Here is a 16,097-nt window from a genome sequence, read left to right on the forward strand (position 1 = left end):
TGAGAGTGCATGGGACTGCCCCTCAGCCATCCACAAACATTGATATACAAGGAATAAAAGAAACAGAAACAAATTTAAAATACATAGAAAAAATAATAAAAAATATACATAATGCATTTGTAACCAAATTCTGAAAGAGAAAAAGCCACAATTAGAGATACACAAATAGAATGAAGCATGTTGTAACATAAATGTAAAGGGAATCGGAGAGCACACATCCACATAGAGGAATAAAGATCAGTATAGAGACCAGATGTCTATGTCTTGTGACAGAAACCAGGGGTTGGTAATAAACTCCATATACAGGGCTCCCAGGATACTGAACAGTTTCTGTCCTGTCTAAGCTGAACAGGGCAGCCTCGTGGTACAGGCACTCCATTCCACAGTTTGTCTGCTGCCTGTTTTCTGTCACCTGTCATGCTGATTAGAGTTCAGGTATATAAGACCTGTTTCCTGTTTCCTCTGGGCCCCGCCCAAGAGCCTGGAAGGCTGCTGAACTGCAGAGGGGTGAGAAAGCCTCTTTCCCAAATCGCTTCATTCATTCTGTTAGTTTGTCTAAAGACTGCAAAGGTACTTATTTTGTTGGTGGAAGTGGACAAGCCACTTCCAACTCTGAGTCAGGGACATCTAAGTTTAAGTTATCGCTCAGACGAGCAGCTTTTTGTTTGGCTTTGTTTTCTGTTTAAACTGTGGCAGTCTCAGTGCCTGGGACTGAATAAACCAGGCATAGCCTGTTTAAAGGAACAGTACGTGACGTCTCATCATTTAACCTACCCTAAAAGACCGTGTTCTAACAGTCCCGGACAGACGGCGGAGCCCCGGAGTAAGCCGTTTGTCACATATGGTGGAGAATGCGGGCAGAACACTAAAAGGTCTGGGGGTTAAAGAACTTTAAAGAAAAAAAAAAAAAAGGTTTTTTTTCTCTCTCTCCAAACAAGATGGAAGACGTGGTGAGTGCGCTGGTACGCAATGTCGCTGTCCAGAGAGACGCGAATGAAGCCCTGCAACAGGCGAATGCAAACCAGCAAGAGACAAACCGCTTGCTGAAAGAGGAGCAACAGCGGTTCGCTCAGGGCTTACAGCAGGAACTCGAGATCCTGAGGGAGACTATCAGTAACCTTCCACTGGCAGCGGCAGCCCCAGTTCCGAAAATGACCAGGGCAAGCCACTACCTTCAGAAGATGGGACCCTCGGATGATGTGGAAGCCTATCTTCTCACGTTTGAACGCACGGCACAGAGAGAGGGATGGCCAGAAGCTGAGTGGGCTGGTCTAATCGCACCCTTCCTAAGCGGCGAACCCCAGAAGGCTTACTTTGATCTAGAGCCAGCCGAAGCTAACGTCTATGCAAAATTGAAGTTCGAGATCCTCGCCCGCCTCGGCGTAACCACGGCTGTTCGCGCCCAAAGGTTTCACGCATGGTCCTTCACGATGGATAAAGCCACCCGAAGCCAGATGTATGACCTCATCCACCTCGCCCGGAAGTGGCTACAACCCGAGATCAACTCAGCAAGCCACATCGTGGAACGGTTGGTCATGGACCAGTTCTTGAGGAAACTTCCCTCTGCCTTACGCCATTGGGTCAGTCGGAGTGACCCCCACAATGCGGATGAGCTTGTGGCCCTCGTAGAAAGGTACAATGCAGCAGGAGAGCACCCGCAACCCACAGTCGTGGAGCAACCCCACTACCCGAGGTTCCAGGACTCTTCCAGAGACGGTAAAAGGGTACCGGGGTTAAGGGGAGCTGAAGAGCGGCGACCACCTTCACGCAGCACCAGCAACAGTGGTTCGCACACTAAGGGCAATAGCCAACATGGGGAGCCGGGAAAAGGCTCTAAGTGGGACACAGACTATGTACCTAAATGTGTAAATTGTCATGAGAGGGGCCACACAGCAAAAATCTGCCCACTAAATGAGGAGCCCATGCAATGCAACAGCGTGGAACCTTATTCGCTGTTGTCCCAATGTATGGGCCCTAGCCCAGAGGACCCCTTGAATAACCATCTGTGGGCATTTGTAAAGGTTAATGGTAAGAGGGTTCGGGCACTTCTTGACTCTGGGAGTATGGTCACACTAGTGTCCGAATACCTATTGCCCATTAAGAAGAAACAGGTAAACAGTTCACAAAGAGTGGCAATTTGTTGTATACATGGGGATAATCATGAATATTCCACTGTTGATGTTTTTTTTGAAACAGAATTTGGTTCTTTAGATTTCAAGGTGGGTGTTGTACCCAAACTGGCACATGATGTGTTAATAGGGACCGACTTTCCCCATTTTCTAAAAATGTGGTCCCCAGCTCAGAATAGCGCCCAGAGTTCAATAGCAGACCATAACGAAGTGTTAGAAGAAACAAATCCTTTCCCTTTTTCAGAAATGGAGGTTGACGAGGGCCCAAATAAGAAAGGGGAAAAGGAGGAGTGCTGTGAAATTCCCTTCCCCATCACTACTTTGGTAGGGAATACCCCAAATCAAGATGTTGATCAGGCACTTACCACCCCAGTACAGGATAAGACCCTCGCTGACCTAGAGGTCAGTCCTGGGAGTTTTAAGAAGGCCCAGTGGGAGGACCCCACATTAGCGGTAGCAAGGGGAAATATACGGGACCAGAATAGTACTCATGGCCAACCAGATAGGTCACTTGCTTACCCCTACTTCGAGGTAGAGAACGACCTAGTATATCGGGTTGATAAAAGAAAATCAGTTACAACTAAACAATTGTTGGTACCACGGACATTCCGTAACGTAGTATTACACCTCGCACATAGTCATCCATTGGGGGGACACCTAGGGGTGGAAAAGACAAAAGAAAAGGTTCTCCGAAGCTTTTATTGGCCTGGGGTTCTGGCAGAAATTACAAACTATTGTTCCTCATGCCCAGAATGTCAGATCACCGCCCCGTTCAAAGCATACCGCAGCCCATTGGTACCCCTTCCCATAATAGAGGTACCATTTGACCGGATTGCTATGGATCTAGTAGGACCCCTAATAAAGTCTGCTAGGGGACATCAGCATATATTGGTAATATTAGATTATGCTACCCGATATCCGGAGGCAGTTCCCCTACGTAGCACCTCTGCTAAAAACATAGCAAAAGAGTTAGTACTTCTGTTTTCCCGAGTCGGAATTCCTAAAGAGATCTTATCTGACCAGGGAACACCATTTATGTCCCAAGTAACAAAAGAGCTATGTAAACTCCTAAAAATCAAGCATCTCAGAACCTCAGTCTATCATCCACAAACAGATGGTTTAGTGGAAAGGTTCAATAAAACCTTAAAGAGCATGTTACGCCGGGCGGTCGATAAGGATGGGAAAAACTGGGACTGTTTGTTACCATACCTGTTATTTGCCATTAGGGAAGTTCCCCAGTCATCCACAGGCTTCTCCCCGTTTGAACTATTGTATGGCCGACATCCAAGGGGCTTACTGGATATAGCCAAAGAAACTTGGGAACACGAGGTTACCCCTTACAGAAGTGTAATAGAGCATGTTGCCCAAATGCAGGACCGCATTGCTGCAGTCCTACCCATAGTGAGGGAACACATGGAGAAAGCTCAAGAAGCACAAAGGAATACGTATAATAAGGGTGCTAGGGTCAGAATTTTTTTTCCAGGTGATAGGGTACTAGTTCTGGTTCCCACCGTGGAGAGTAAATTCCTTGCTAAATGGCATGGGCCATATGAGGTCTTGGAAAGAGTGGGAGAAGTAAATTATAGGGTAAGGCAGCCAGGTAGGAGGAAACCTGAGCAAATTTACCATATAAACCTACTCAAGCCCTGGAAAGATAGAGAGGTCTTGTTAACCCTAGTACCCCCAGGTCCGTCAGAGAATCAAGAAATTGACCCAGAGGTTAGCATAGCTGAAACACTGTCCGTGCATCAGAAACGAGAGGTCCAGAGTTTAGTGAGCAGGAACAAAGAAATCTTCTCTACACAGCCAGGTAAAACTAACGTAATTAAACATGACATAGTCTCTGAACCGGGGGTCCGAGTTAACCTTAAACCGTACCGAATCCCAGAGGCCAAGAGAGAGGCTATAAGTTTAGAGGTTAAAAAAATGCTAAAACTAGGCGTAATTGAGGAATCCCAAAGTGGGTGGAACAGCCCTATAGTTTTAGTCCCAAAGCCAGACGGTACAACAAGGTTTTGTAATGACTACCGGAAACTAAACGCGGTGTCAAAATTTGATACTTATCCTATGCCCAGGGTGGATGAACTTGTAGAGAGACTGGGCAAAGCCCGATATCTCACAACCCTAGACCTAACAAAAGGGTACTGGCAGGTTCCCCTCACAGAAAGGGCAAAAGAAAAAACAGCCTTCTCAACCCCAGATGGCCTCTTTCAATATAAGGTGCTGCCTTTTGGCTTACATGGAGCTCCCGCCACATTCCAAAGAATGATGGATAAAATTTTAAAACCACATGTTCGGTACGCTGCCGCCTACCTGGATGATGTGGTAATCCATAGTGAAGATTGGCAGTCCCACCTTCCAAAGGTCCAAGCTGTGCTCGACGCAGTTCGGTCTGCTGGACTAACTGCTAACCCCGCTAAATGCACTATTGGTCTGGAGGAGGCCAAGTATCTGGGGTATTCTATTGGTAGAGGGTTACTCAAACCACAAACACTCAAAGTAGAGGCGATACAAAATTGGCCAAGGCCAGTCACAAAAAAACAAGTAAGGACCTTTTTGGGGTTAATTGGCTACTATAGGAGGTTTATTCCCAATTTTGCAACTAAGGCAACCCCACTAACCGACCTCACAAAAGCAAGAGGACCGCTAATGGTAAAGTGGTCCCCCGAAGCCGAACAGGCCTTTAGAAGCCTGAAAGAAGCTCTCTGTGCCCAACCAGTGTTGGTCACACCTGACTTCTCCAAAGAGTTCGTAGTCCAAACCGACGCATCTGAGGTAGGGCTGGGGGCGGTACTCTCCCAGGAGTCTCAAGGGGAGGAGCACCCCATCCTTTATTTAAGTAGGAAACTAAATCCCCAGGAGAAAAATTACTCCATAGTCGAGAAAGAGTGTCTCGCAATAAAGTGGGCTGTAGAGACACTCAAGTATTATCTGTTGGGGAGAAAGTTCCGATTGGTCACAGATCATGCACCCCTTACCTGGATGTGTCAAAATAGGGAGAAGAACGCTAGGGTGACCAGGTGGTTCCTAAGCCTACAGCCCTTTAAATTTTCTGTGGAACACAGGTCGGGGCACAAACATGGCAATGCCGACGGGTTGTCAAGGATGCACTCCCTAATATCCATGGTCGCTCACCCCTCGAGGTCTGAGCTGGGGGGGAGGATATGTGACAGAAACCAGGGGTTGGTAATAAACTCCATATACAGGGCTCCCAGGATACTGAACAGTTTCTGTCCTGTCTAAGCTGAACAGGGCAGCCTCGTGGTACAGGCACTCCATTCCACAGTTTGTCTGCTGCCTGTTTTCTGTCACCTGTCATGCTGATTAGAGTTCAGGTATATAAGACCTGTTTCCTGTTTCCTCTGGGCCCCGCCCAAGAGCCTGGAAGGCTGCTGAACTGCAGAGGGGTGAGAAAGCCTCTTTCCCAAATCGCTTCATTCATTCTGTTAGTTTGTCTAAAGACTGCAAAGGTACTTATTTTGTTGGTGGAAGTGGACAAGCCACTTCCAACTCTGAGTCAGGGACATCTAAGTTTAAGTTATCGCTCAGACGAGCAGCTTTTTGTTTGGCTTTGTTTTCTGTTTAAACTGTGGCAGTCTCAGTGCCTGGGACTGAATAAACCAGGCATAGCCTGTTTAAAGGAACAGTACGTGACGTCTCATCATTTAACCTACCCTAAAAGACCGTGTTCTAACAGTCCCGGACAGACGGCGGAGCCCCGGAGTAAGCCGTTTGTCACAGTCTGCATTTAACCCTTTGGGGGTCAGGGAACCAAGTTTGTAAATCCAAAAGGTTTCTTGATAGGAGAGGCTCTTAATCCTATCACCTCATCTCCTTTCCCTAGGGACAACTTTGATGCCTTTAAACATCAATTTAGAAGGATCTTTATTAAAATGTAGTGCGTAATGACACGATAGGCTGTGCTTCTCATACCCGTTTTTTATATTTCTAATGTGCTCCTGTATACGGATCTTTAAACATCTTTTGGTGTGGCCTACATACTAGAGATGACATTCACAGTTAACCAAATAGACCAAATGAGTTGAATTAAAATTAATAAAAGTATCGACGGCAAAGCTCCCACCATTTGCAAATTAACTAAATGTTTTCCTTTCAGTGTGTAGGTGTTTACATATCGAACACCTCCCACACTGAAAGTTACCACCGGGTTTGTCACTAATCCAGGTACTCGGGTTGGGTCTAACCTGAAAAGTGCCCACATCACTGGGGGCTAATGTATTCTTGAGGTTTGTCGCTCTCCTGTAGATGAATTTAGGAGCACCTGGAATGCGATCCCCTAAGACTGGATCGTTACATAAAATTCCCCAGTGTTTTTGGACAATTTTTTCAATTTTCCTGTTAACCGAATTAAAAGTGGTAATAAACGGTACCTCTATCAAATTACCCAAATCCCTAGTTTTGTCCCTAGCCTTAGGAACTAATATGGCCTGCCTATCCATATTTCTGACTATATCAAGATCTTTTAGCAGGCTAATGCTCGAATAACCTCTTTCTAGAAACTTATCAAGTAAGAGTTGGGCCTGGTCCTCAAAGTCTTGTTCCCCACTACAATTCCGCTTTATCCTGATAAATTGGCCTCTCGGAATATTAGTAATCCACGATCTTTTGTGGTTACTATTGGCAATTAACAGATTGTTGGCGTCTACTTCCTTGAAGAATACTTTTGTAGAGATCCTGCCACTTTCCAATGCTGTCAGTTTTAGATCTAGAAAGTTAATGCTTATTGGATCAGAAACATGTGTAAAGATCAAATTTCTATCATTGTTATTCAGATAGACAAGGAAGGAGCTTATGGATAAATCGTCCCCCTCCCAGACGCAGAGAATGTCGTCAATGAAACAACACCAGACAATGATATGCTGTCTGAAGGGGTTGTTATTCCAAATGCTCTGCAATTCCCATTGTCCCATATACAGGTTTGTGAAACTGGGTGAAAAACGTGTGCCCATTGCAGTTCCGCAAACCTGTATAAAGAACTCTGAAAGGAACATGAAATAGTTGTGGGTTACTGCTGCGGCACAGTTTATTCGAGCATTTGCCCGTTCTGTGCCGCAGCAGTAGCCTGGCGCGCGCCCGAGAGTGACGGGCGCGCGCCGAAGAAGCGGAAGAGCGCCCTCCGATCGGGGCGCTCTCCCTACCGCTGCCGGGTCCGCCGGGTCCCCCGGAACCCCCTGCCGCTGTCCCGCGATCGCGGGACACCAGGGCTCCCTCGGGGAGCCCCTGGACGCGCGTGCAGGGGGCGCACGCTCCCGAAGACGCGTGACCGCGCGTCTATGACGCGCGGCACGCCGAGGGGCGGCCACTAGCAAGCCGGGAAATCTCCCGGCTTGCGGATCTGGCCGCAGTGTAATAAACTGTGTCGCCAGTGTAATATAAAATCAATGGACATCAAAATGAATTCAGTATTTAGATGGTGCAGTAAAGCGTCTGCCTCTAAAAAAGATCTCACTGCCTGCAGCCCTTTTTCATGTGGAATGTGAGTGTAAAGAGCCTGCACGTCACAGGTAATCCATCTGTACGTGCTCTTCCACTCAAAATCCTGAAAAGTCTGCAGGACAGAAGAAGTATCTTTCAGATAGAACGGCAGAAGGCTCACATAAACCTGCAGGAAAAAATCCACATACTGCGAAAGATTCGCAGTTAGAGAGTCTATTCCGGAGATTATGGGGCGTACAGGTGGATTGATGATCGATTTATGAATCTTGGGTAAGTGGTAGAATATTGGTATTTTGGGGGATGTAGAAAACAGAAAATCGAATTCAGCCTTTGTTATCACAGTATTGGCCAGTGCTTCGTTCAATAATTCACCTAAGAGAATAATGAATTCACTTGTAGGGTCTTTAGTTAGCAATCTATAAAAAGAGGTATCAAATAACAAACGGTGGGCCTCCAGTTCGTAGTCCTTACGATTCTGGAGGACAACACCGCCCCCTTTGTCGGCCTGCCTAATAATGAGATTTTCATTGGCTTTCAGAAATTTAAGGACAACTGGCAGCATTGGAAAGTGGCAGGATCTCTACAAAAGTATTGTTCAAGGAAGTAGACGACAACAATCTGTTAATGGCCAATAGTAACCACAAAAGATCGTGGATTACTAATTTTCCGAGAGGCCAATTTATCAGGATAAAGCGGAATTGTAGTGGGGAACAAGACTTTGTGGACCAGGCCCAACTCTTACTTGATAAGTTTCTAGAATGAGGTTATTCGAGCATTAGCCTGCTAAAAGATCTTGATATAGTCAGAAATATGGATAGGCAGTCCATGTTAGTTCCTAAGGCTAGGGACAAAACTAGGGATTTGGGTAATTTGATAGAGGTACCGTTTATTACCACTTTTAATTCGGTTAACAGGAAAATTGAAAAAATTGTCCAAAAACACTGGGGAATTTTATGTATCGATCCAGTCTTAAGGGATCGCATTCCAGATGCTCCTAAATTCATCTACAGGAGAGCGACAAACCTCAAGAATACATTAGCCCCAAGTGATGTGGGCACTTTTCAGGTTAGACCCAACCCGAGTACCTGGATTAGTGACAAACCCATTGGTAACTTTCAGTGTGGGAGGTGTTCGATATGTAAACACCTACACACTGAAAGGAAAACATTCAGTTAATTTGCAAATCGTGAGTGCTTTGCAGTCGATAATTTTATTAATTGTAATTCGACTCATTTGGTCTATTTGGTTAACTGTGAGTGTGGTCTCCAGTATGTAGGCCGCACCTAAAGATGTTTAAAGATCCGTATAGAGGAGCACATTAGAAATATAAAAAATGGGTATGAGAAGCACAGCCTATCGCGTCATTACGCACTACATCATAATAAAGATCCTTCTAAATTGATGCCTAAAGGATCAAAGTTGTCCCTAGGGAAAGGAGATGAGGTGATAGGATTAAGAGCCTCTCCTACCAAGAAACCTTTTGGATTTACAAACTTGGTTCCCTGACCCCCAAAGGGTTAAATGTAGACATAGACATCTGGTCTCTATACTGATCTTTATTCCTCTATGTGGATGTGTGCTCTCTGATTCCCTTTACATTTATGTTACAACATGCTTCATTCTATTTGTGTATCTCTAATTGTGGCTTTTTCTCTTTCAGAATTTGGTTACAAATGCATTATGTATATTTTTTATTATTTTTTCTATGTATTTTAAATTTGTTTCTGTTTCTTTTATTCCTTGTATATCAATGTTTGTGGATGGCTGAGGGGCAGTCCCATGCACTCTCATTGATTGGCTCGGCAATTTGAAACCTGAGCCATAAATTGGGGGCTGCTGGGTATATATATGTGTGTACTCCTCCAGCTGTCTGCATCCCTGAAGAAGTAACTTTCAGTTACGAAATGCGTTGGAAGATCTTGCTCCTTAATCTGATCCAAACCTGAATGCTGTGTAAAGCTACGCCCAACACTTGGTTTCCCCTCCCTGCCCCTCTCACGATCATACGCCGCTCTGCGTGTCTGACGCTGCCCTGGACTTTCCCCTACGCTTCGAAGCAGAAGAGAATCCTATGACGTCATCGGCAGGCGCACCACGGGACTGAGCGGCGCACTGTGAGTGTTCCAAGTCTGGCGTGTGGAACTCATGGAGGTTTCTGTACTCCGCAACGGGATATTTTACCGGCTTTACCATCTGGTAATCATCGGATGAGCGAAGTGTGGCACAGGACTCCACGGAGGTTCCTTTCCTGGCCGACGACGGTTGTGTTCCTGTTGTCTGAACCTCCTCCACTGAAAAGCTGACGCTCTGGCTAATTCATCGTGTGGTAACCCCACTAACCAACTGCTTGTCTTATTCATTATTAATGTACGCAGAACCTTTAACTTTTTAGTAAATTCATATATTTTTTACTATACAGTACTTCACTATGTACGTTGTGCGCCTGGTTTTTGTGTCTTTTCTCTAGATTTAGGGGTGTCGAGCCACCCCTTCAATAAGGCTGCAGATGCACTATAGTGACTTCCTATATAAGGTCTAATCACTCCAATAACTTTTTTATTTTGTTATCACCTCACATTGGGTTAATATCTAGCATTTGCTTGATGTGGGACTATGTTTTAGCTACGCACTGATCACACATTTTTTCACAAAGCAGGCATAAGCCTGGTAAGGCCAACATTGTGGTACGTCTCACCTATCTATTCACCCTAAAAGACCATGTTCTACAGGGCCCGGACGAACGGCAGACCCCCCTGAGGAAGCCGTTTGTCACAATATATATATATGTAAAGATCGAAATGGACTAATTGCATAACATTGAAGAAATACTACAATAAAATATTTGATTGAAAGTATTCTACATAGTTAGAAATATAAAAAAACAAAGCTAGATTGATGTTAAAAGCTCGTATACTTGGTCAGGATAATAGGTAATCGGTTCCAAAGTTAGTCCAGGTTAATCCAAATGATAGTCCATGTGGTTCTCTTTCTACACCAGAATTGTTGAATAGGTCAAAAAGGAACAAGCGCAAACATCATAATGACATAAAATGAAAAACAGATGTGCACTAATGTGTGCTTAGTAAGCAAACCTTTAGTAAAATAGGAGATCCTAGTATGGACGATTGTCACATCACAGTGTTACTGGTGTAAGAACTCCCTCTGGCATTTCCCCAGAGTTCCTAGGTCTTTCCGAGATTGCTACTGTATGTCTCTGTAATAACATCACTGTCCTGTTGTGAGGATCGGGCATAAGCTCCGCTCCAGAGTTTGATTCTGACTTGCTGCATTTTTCCTCATCACCTCCTGCAGTGTGCACTCTGCACAGCAATGAGTCAGCACTCTGGTTTCACTTTCAGCCTCTGCGACCAGCAGTTCACTGATTGGCTGATTCACCCTTTATATGCTCAGTCTTTGCCTCTGCAATTTGGCTGAGCATAACACTTTGTATCTTGTGATGTTGTGCTGGTCACCAGCACTCTGTTGTTTCTTGTCCTGCCTTGCCCTGTTTGTTCTGCCATGCAGTCTCACCTGAACCTTGACCACGGATATGTGACAATGCTTGTCTCCGATCAGGAAGCGGACCCACAGGGCTGAGGTAGGGATGCCAATTCACTGACCAGAGTCCTGTTAGAGTATCCATGGTTGGTAAGTAGGCAAAGGGTCAGGGCAGGCGCAGTGGTGCAGAATCTAGGCGACAGGCAAAAGGTCAGGGCAGGCGGAAGGCAGCGAGGTCGTGGTCATGGTCCGGGGTCAGCAACAGGAATTCCAAATGACCAGTGAAGCCACAGAGATAGGCAAGCCACAGCAAGAGGCTAGCCTCTGGAACAGGGAAGCCACAGGGGTAGGCAAGCAACACGGAAGGCTCAAGAATGGGGAAAGCACACGAACTTGGAAGGCTAAGGAACTGGAGCCCAGGGTGGCCAGGATCAAAGGGAAACATTTACAATGCTCAGGCAGCGGCTGGAAGTCACTGTCTGCTATTTAAGCCCTTGAACAGGTGCAGCCAATATAGCAGGCTGCCAGTAATCAAAATGTCCACAGCAGCCAGGTAAGGGCGGTTACCAGCCAAAGCCTGGACTGGAACCCTTACAGGATATTCATCTACTATTCTACAATCTCCTGTTCTCGACCTCGGCTATGTGACACCTACTATCCTCCTATCTCCTACCCCTGACCACGGCGAGTATAATGTACCTATTACCTGACTTCTCCTACCCTGACCCAGCTACACAACTACGAACCTGCACACCAGACGTGTCCACTCGGCTCGGATCGGTGTTTACTAATTCCCACCTCGGCCTTGCGGTCCCGTCTTGTTTGTGGCAAGCACTCGTTAAAGAATACTCAGCCCTGCAAACATGGACACTGCTGAGGTGGGTCGAGTTTTGACCCCACAGAACAACCTGTAAACTCAAATGCAACAGTACACAGATCAGAATAACAAATGTGTGGATCAGATGCAATCTACCATAGATCAGCTACAGTGTGCAGCATTAAATCCTGCTTCCACAACTCCCTACGCCGAATAGCTATGGCGGGGACCCCCTCATCTGTCAGGGGTTTCTCAACCAATGTTTCATTCAATTTGAACTTACCCCTTCTCGTTTTGTGGCTCAGCGTTCAAATTCGCATACATCCTTTCCCTGTTAACTAAATGACGCCTTGACGTGGGCATCTCCTATCTGGTAGCAAAGATCGGATCTCACAAACGACATATTTCTCTTCACACAGGAGTTCCGAATGGTTTTTGACACTCCAGTACGTAAGGTAACAGCATCCTCTTCCCTCCTGCATATTTCTCAAGGCAGTCAAACTGTGGCCCGCTACGCGGTTGAATTCCAGACCCTTGCCGCAGAAACTGGATGGAAAGACGAAGCACTGGTAGCAGTATTTTGGCAAGGTCTAACGGAGAACCTCAAGGATGAACTCGCCGCGCTGGAACGCCCTGCAGATTTAGATGATCTCATCACCCTATGTATCCGCATGGACCTGCGCCTGCAGGAGAGAAGAGCCGCAGAGCAGGTACACGATCTCTTCATACTTTACAGCAGCTCCCATTAACGACTATTCCCTGGATCCAGAGGAGACAATACAGCTCGGGGGTAATAGCCTATCGACCAACGAGAAGCAGCATAGATGCACCTCCGGTCTCAAGTCTGTTGTATGAAAATTATGGTTTCCACCCAACCTTTAGTCCATGCCTACCAGTTGCTTGTCCCATTCCCACCAAGAGGAGAGACTTTCTTCTGGAATGTCCTTCCCCTCAATATCTGACTAGCACCCTCTATTCACCTTTAAGACCCATCTTAAACTCACCTCTTCACGAAGCATATGAGTAGCTCCGTGGCTGATACTTTACACCTCATATATAAACCTTGGCACCTTACAGACACACTTACCAGAACACCTTCCTACTGTCTCTGTATGTTCTTCCCACTTACCAATTAGTTTGCAAGCTGTTCGGGGCAGGGACTCCTTTTCCTAAGTGTCACTTTTATGTCTGAAGCCCTTTTCCCCATTATGTGTTATTTGTATCATTTGTTATTTATATTATTATGTCACATGTACAGTATTACTGCTATGACGAGCTATGTACATTAATGGTGCTATATAAATAAAGATATACATACAACATAATGAAGATCAAGGAAACCGTCAAAGTGATTCTTCAGTGGGTTCAGGAATGATACAAGAATACAGCTGACCAGCACTGTAAACCAGTCCCTATTTATCAGTTGGAGATCAGGTTAGGCTTATCCCCCCCACCGTACCCCACCACCACCAGTCACCCCACCACCACAAGTCACCACACCCCCACCAGTCACACCACCACTCCCCCATCACCACCATTCACAAGTCACCCCACCACCACCAGTCACCCCACCACCACCAGTCACCACACCACCAGTCCCCCCACCACCACCAGTCACCAGTCACCCCACCACCAGTCACCAGTCACCCTACCACCACCGGTCACCACACCACCACCAGTCACACCACCACTCCCCCCACCACCATCACTACCCTGACTCACACGTGCACTCACATGCTGAATCATATGAACACCACTCACCTAAGTAGTCACCTCACTCCTCTGACTACCACGCCTCCTGTCTATAACTCTAACACTCACAAATAACAGACAAACAAATTAAACGACACACTCACAAAACACTTTCAGACTCACAAGAACAAAAATGTGTAACCAAAACAAAACAACACAAGACAAATTTATCAAAATACACAACTGTAGCAATAACAAATCCTCCAAATGCCTAGCTCTGTCTGTCTCTCACTCACTCCCAACAACACAGAGAAAGAATACAATTTGGTTGTCTCGTGAGATTATCGCCCAATTCCATATAAAAATTTGAACACACCATGCCTAGTTCTCAGAGAGACGATCATCCCGCCGCCGGATAATCGTAATTTGTAAAAATTTTGCTATCAAAGGTATTCGGGCTTTCTGCATACCGTGATAGCAACCCTGTCAAAAATGGTGATTTAAAAACAATGGGCGCTTACTGCATGAGGCCCTGGGTTGGATATACCCGGTTACTCTGATAGAGTAATTGGCTCATGTGAACACCGCTACCGTGCAAGAAGCCCCTGTCGGGTTGGAGTTCAACTTTGGGGAATCGACCCTGCCTGCAGGATGGAATGAACGACTGAGTGCCAAATTGGTAGAGCGCCGGGAGGTGTTCTTCACCAGTGAGATGGATGTGGGCTGGAGCAAGAGCACCCAGCATACGATCCGGTTGAATTACGCCACGCCATTTTGGGAGCATTCCAGACGCATCGCTCCCAGAGATGTGGAGGATGTGTGAGACGTCCTGAAGGAGATGGAGACGTCGGGCATCGTAACGGAGTCCCGTAGCCTCTACGCCTCTCCCATCGGGTAGTATACAAGAAGAACAGGTCCGTCCGCCTATGCGTAGACACCCACACTCTGAATAGCCGCACAGTCCCTGATCAGTATACCCTTCCATGAATAAAGGAAATGCTCAGTGCCCTGTCAGGTAGCTAGTGGTTCAGTGTGCTGGTTCGAAAAAGTACCCGGGCGCTATCTCTATATGGTGTGTATAGGATGTTAGAATTAGATGGGGAAGTAAAAAAGGTGTAATACAGCCTTAGGATAATTTTCTTATGATGTCCTCATGTGACTCGGAACCCCAACAGGATCTATCCAGGACCCTTGATGATAATGGAACACAAGAAAAGATGGGGGAGCACAATGTGAGGAGCACATGTAGTGATGGCCGCCATCTTTAATGAGACCTCCAAATGTCAGTGTCTAGTGCATATCTCGTTCCTAGACACTGACTGTTCTCACTGACACTCTCTGAAGCTCTCTGCATGCTCTCTCTGATGCTTTACCCACTGATATGATGTTGACATACCCCAGGCTATGCAGAACTCTTTCTTGGTACACCGCACTCGCTGACGGTTCCTACAAGAACTCTATGGTGTGTTTTATGTGGGTGCTGGCTAGTGTACCGGGCATCTCCCTAAGTACGGGCGTCTCCTACTTTTGGCCACTCATAGTGCGGGCCCTTGGCCATGGTCCCTGGACAAGTTAACAGGCTAACCCCCCCAGTTGCCTCACACTATCTGCCTCAAGGGACTAGGACAGCTATACCTCCACACCCATCTTACAACACCCTCTTAGGGCACCCAGGGCATACTGTGCGAGAGTCCATGCTCCCCTGACTACCCCTGATGTGCATCTGTGCCCTACTTTCTGCAGTACTCGCATGGAAGGTGTACCTTACACTTCCAGCTCTGCTTCACTGAAAGCCTGCCCTGTTTCTGGATCTCAGCAGCTCGCCTCCAAATGTAACCCATGTTCCCCCCCGCGCCGGTCGCAGACCGGACCCCTAGGGTGTAATGAGGATGGATTACATGTGTCTGGGTGGTGCATACCTGCTGGTAACAGGAGGGCCTGAGTCTCCCACAATGGTATAGGGGACAACAGGGACAGGCTTCTGGGGTTAGTGCCTTCATCTTCTCAGCAACGGTGCAGCGCCTCCATCTCTGGCGAGCCCTATAGGGGTAGGGTGAAATCCTCCCAGAGAAGCCCTGGTCTCAGGGCGAGAGATTTCAGTCTCACACAAGTCTCTTAAAAGCAGCAATGTCTCTTTATTGACTCTCTCCTCCCAATAGTTCACAGCAGCAGCAATAGTCAACGTACAGGGTCTTTTCCTCCTCTTCCTCCTTTTCCTCCAGGATGCACCCGTCCAGGATGGGCTGTTCGGGGCTTACAATGCTCCCGTCCTCCACCCCAAGGTGCAGACCTCAAGATGAGGCTGCCCCCTGAGCAGGGTGAGGGGCATTGGTCCACCACACTATAGTGCTATCAACTCTACTAAGTCTGGCCTGTGCTTCTCCTCCAACGTAAGCCTGCATTCTCCTGCCTCTGATCCCAGGGCAGGCCTCGTTCCTCTCACTCCTAGAACAGGTCTCACTCTAATACTGACTGTCCAGTCAGGCACTCCAACACCAACTGGC

The sequence above is a fragment of the Ascaphus truei genome, chromosome 5, assembly GCF_040206685.1.
Source record: "Ascaphus truei isolate aAscTru1 chromosome 5, aAscTru1.hap1, whole genome shotgun sequence".
NCBI lineage: Eukaryota > Metazoa > Chordata > Amphibia > Anura > Ascaphidae > Ascaphus > Ascaphus truei.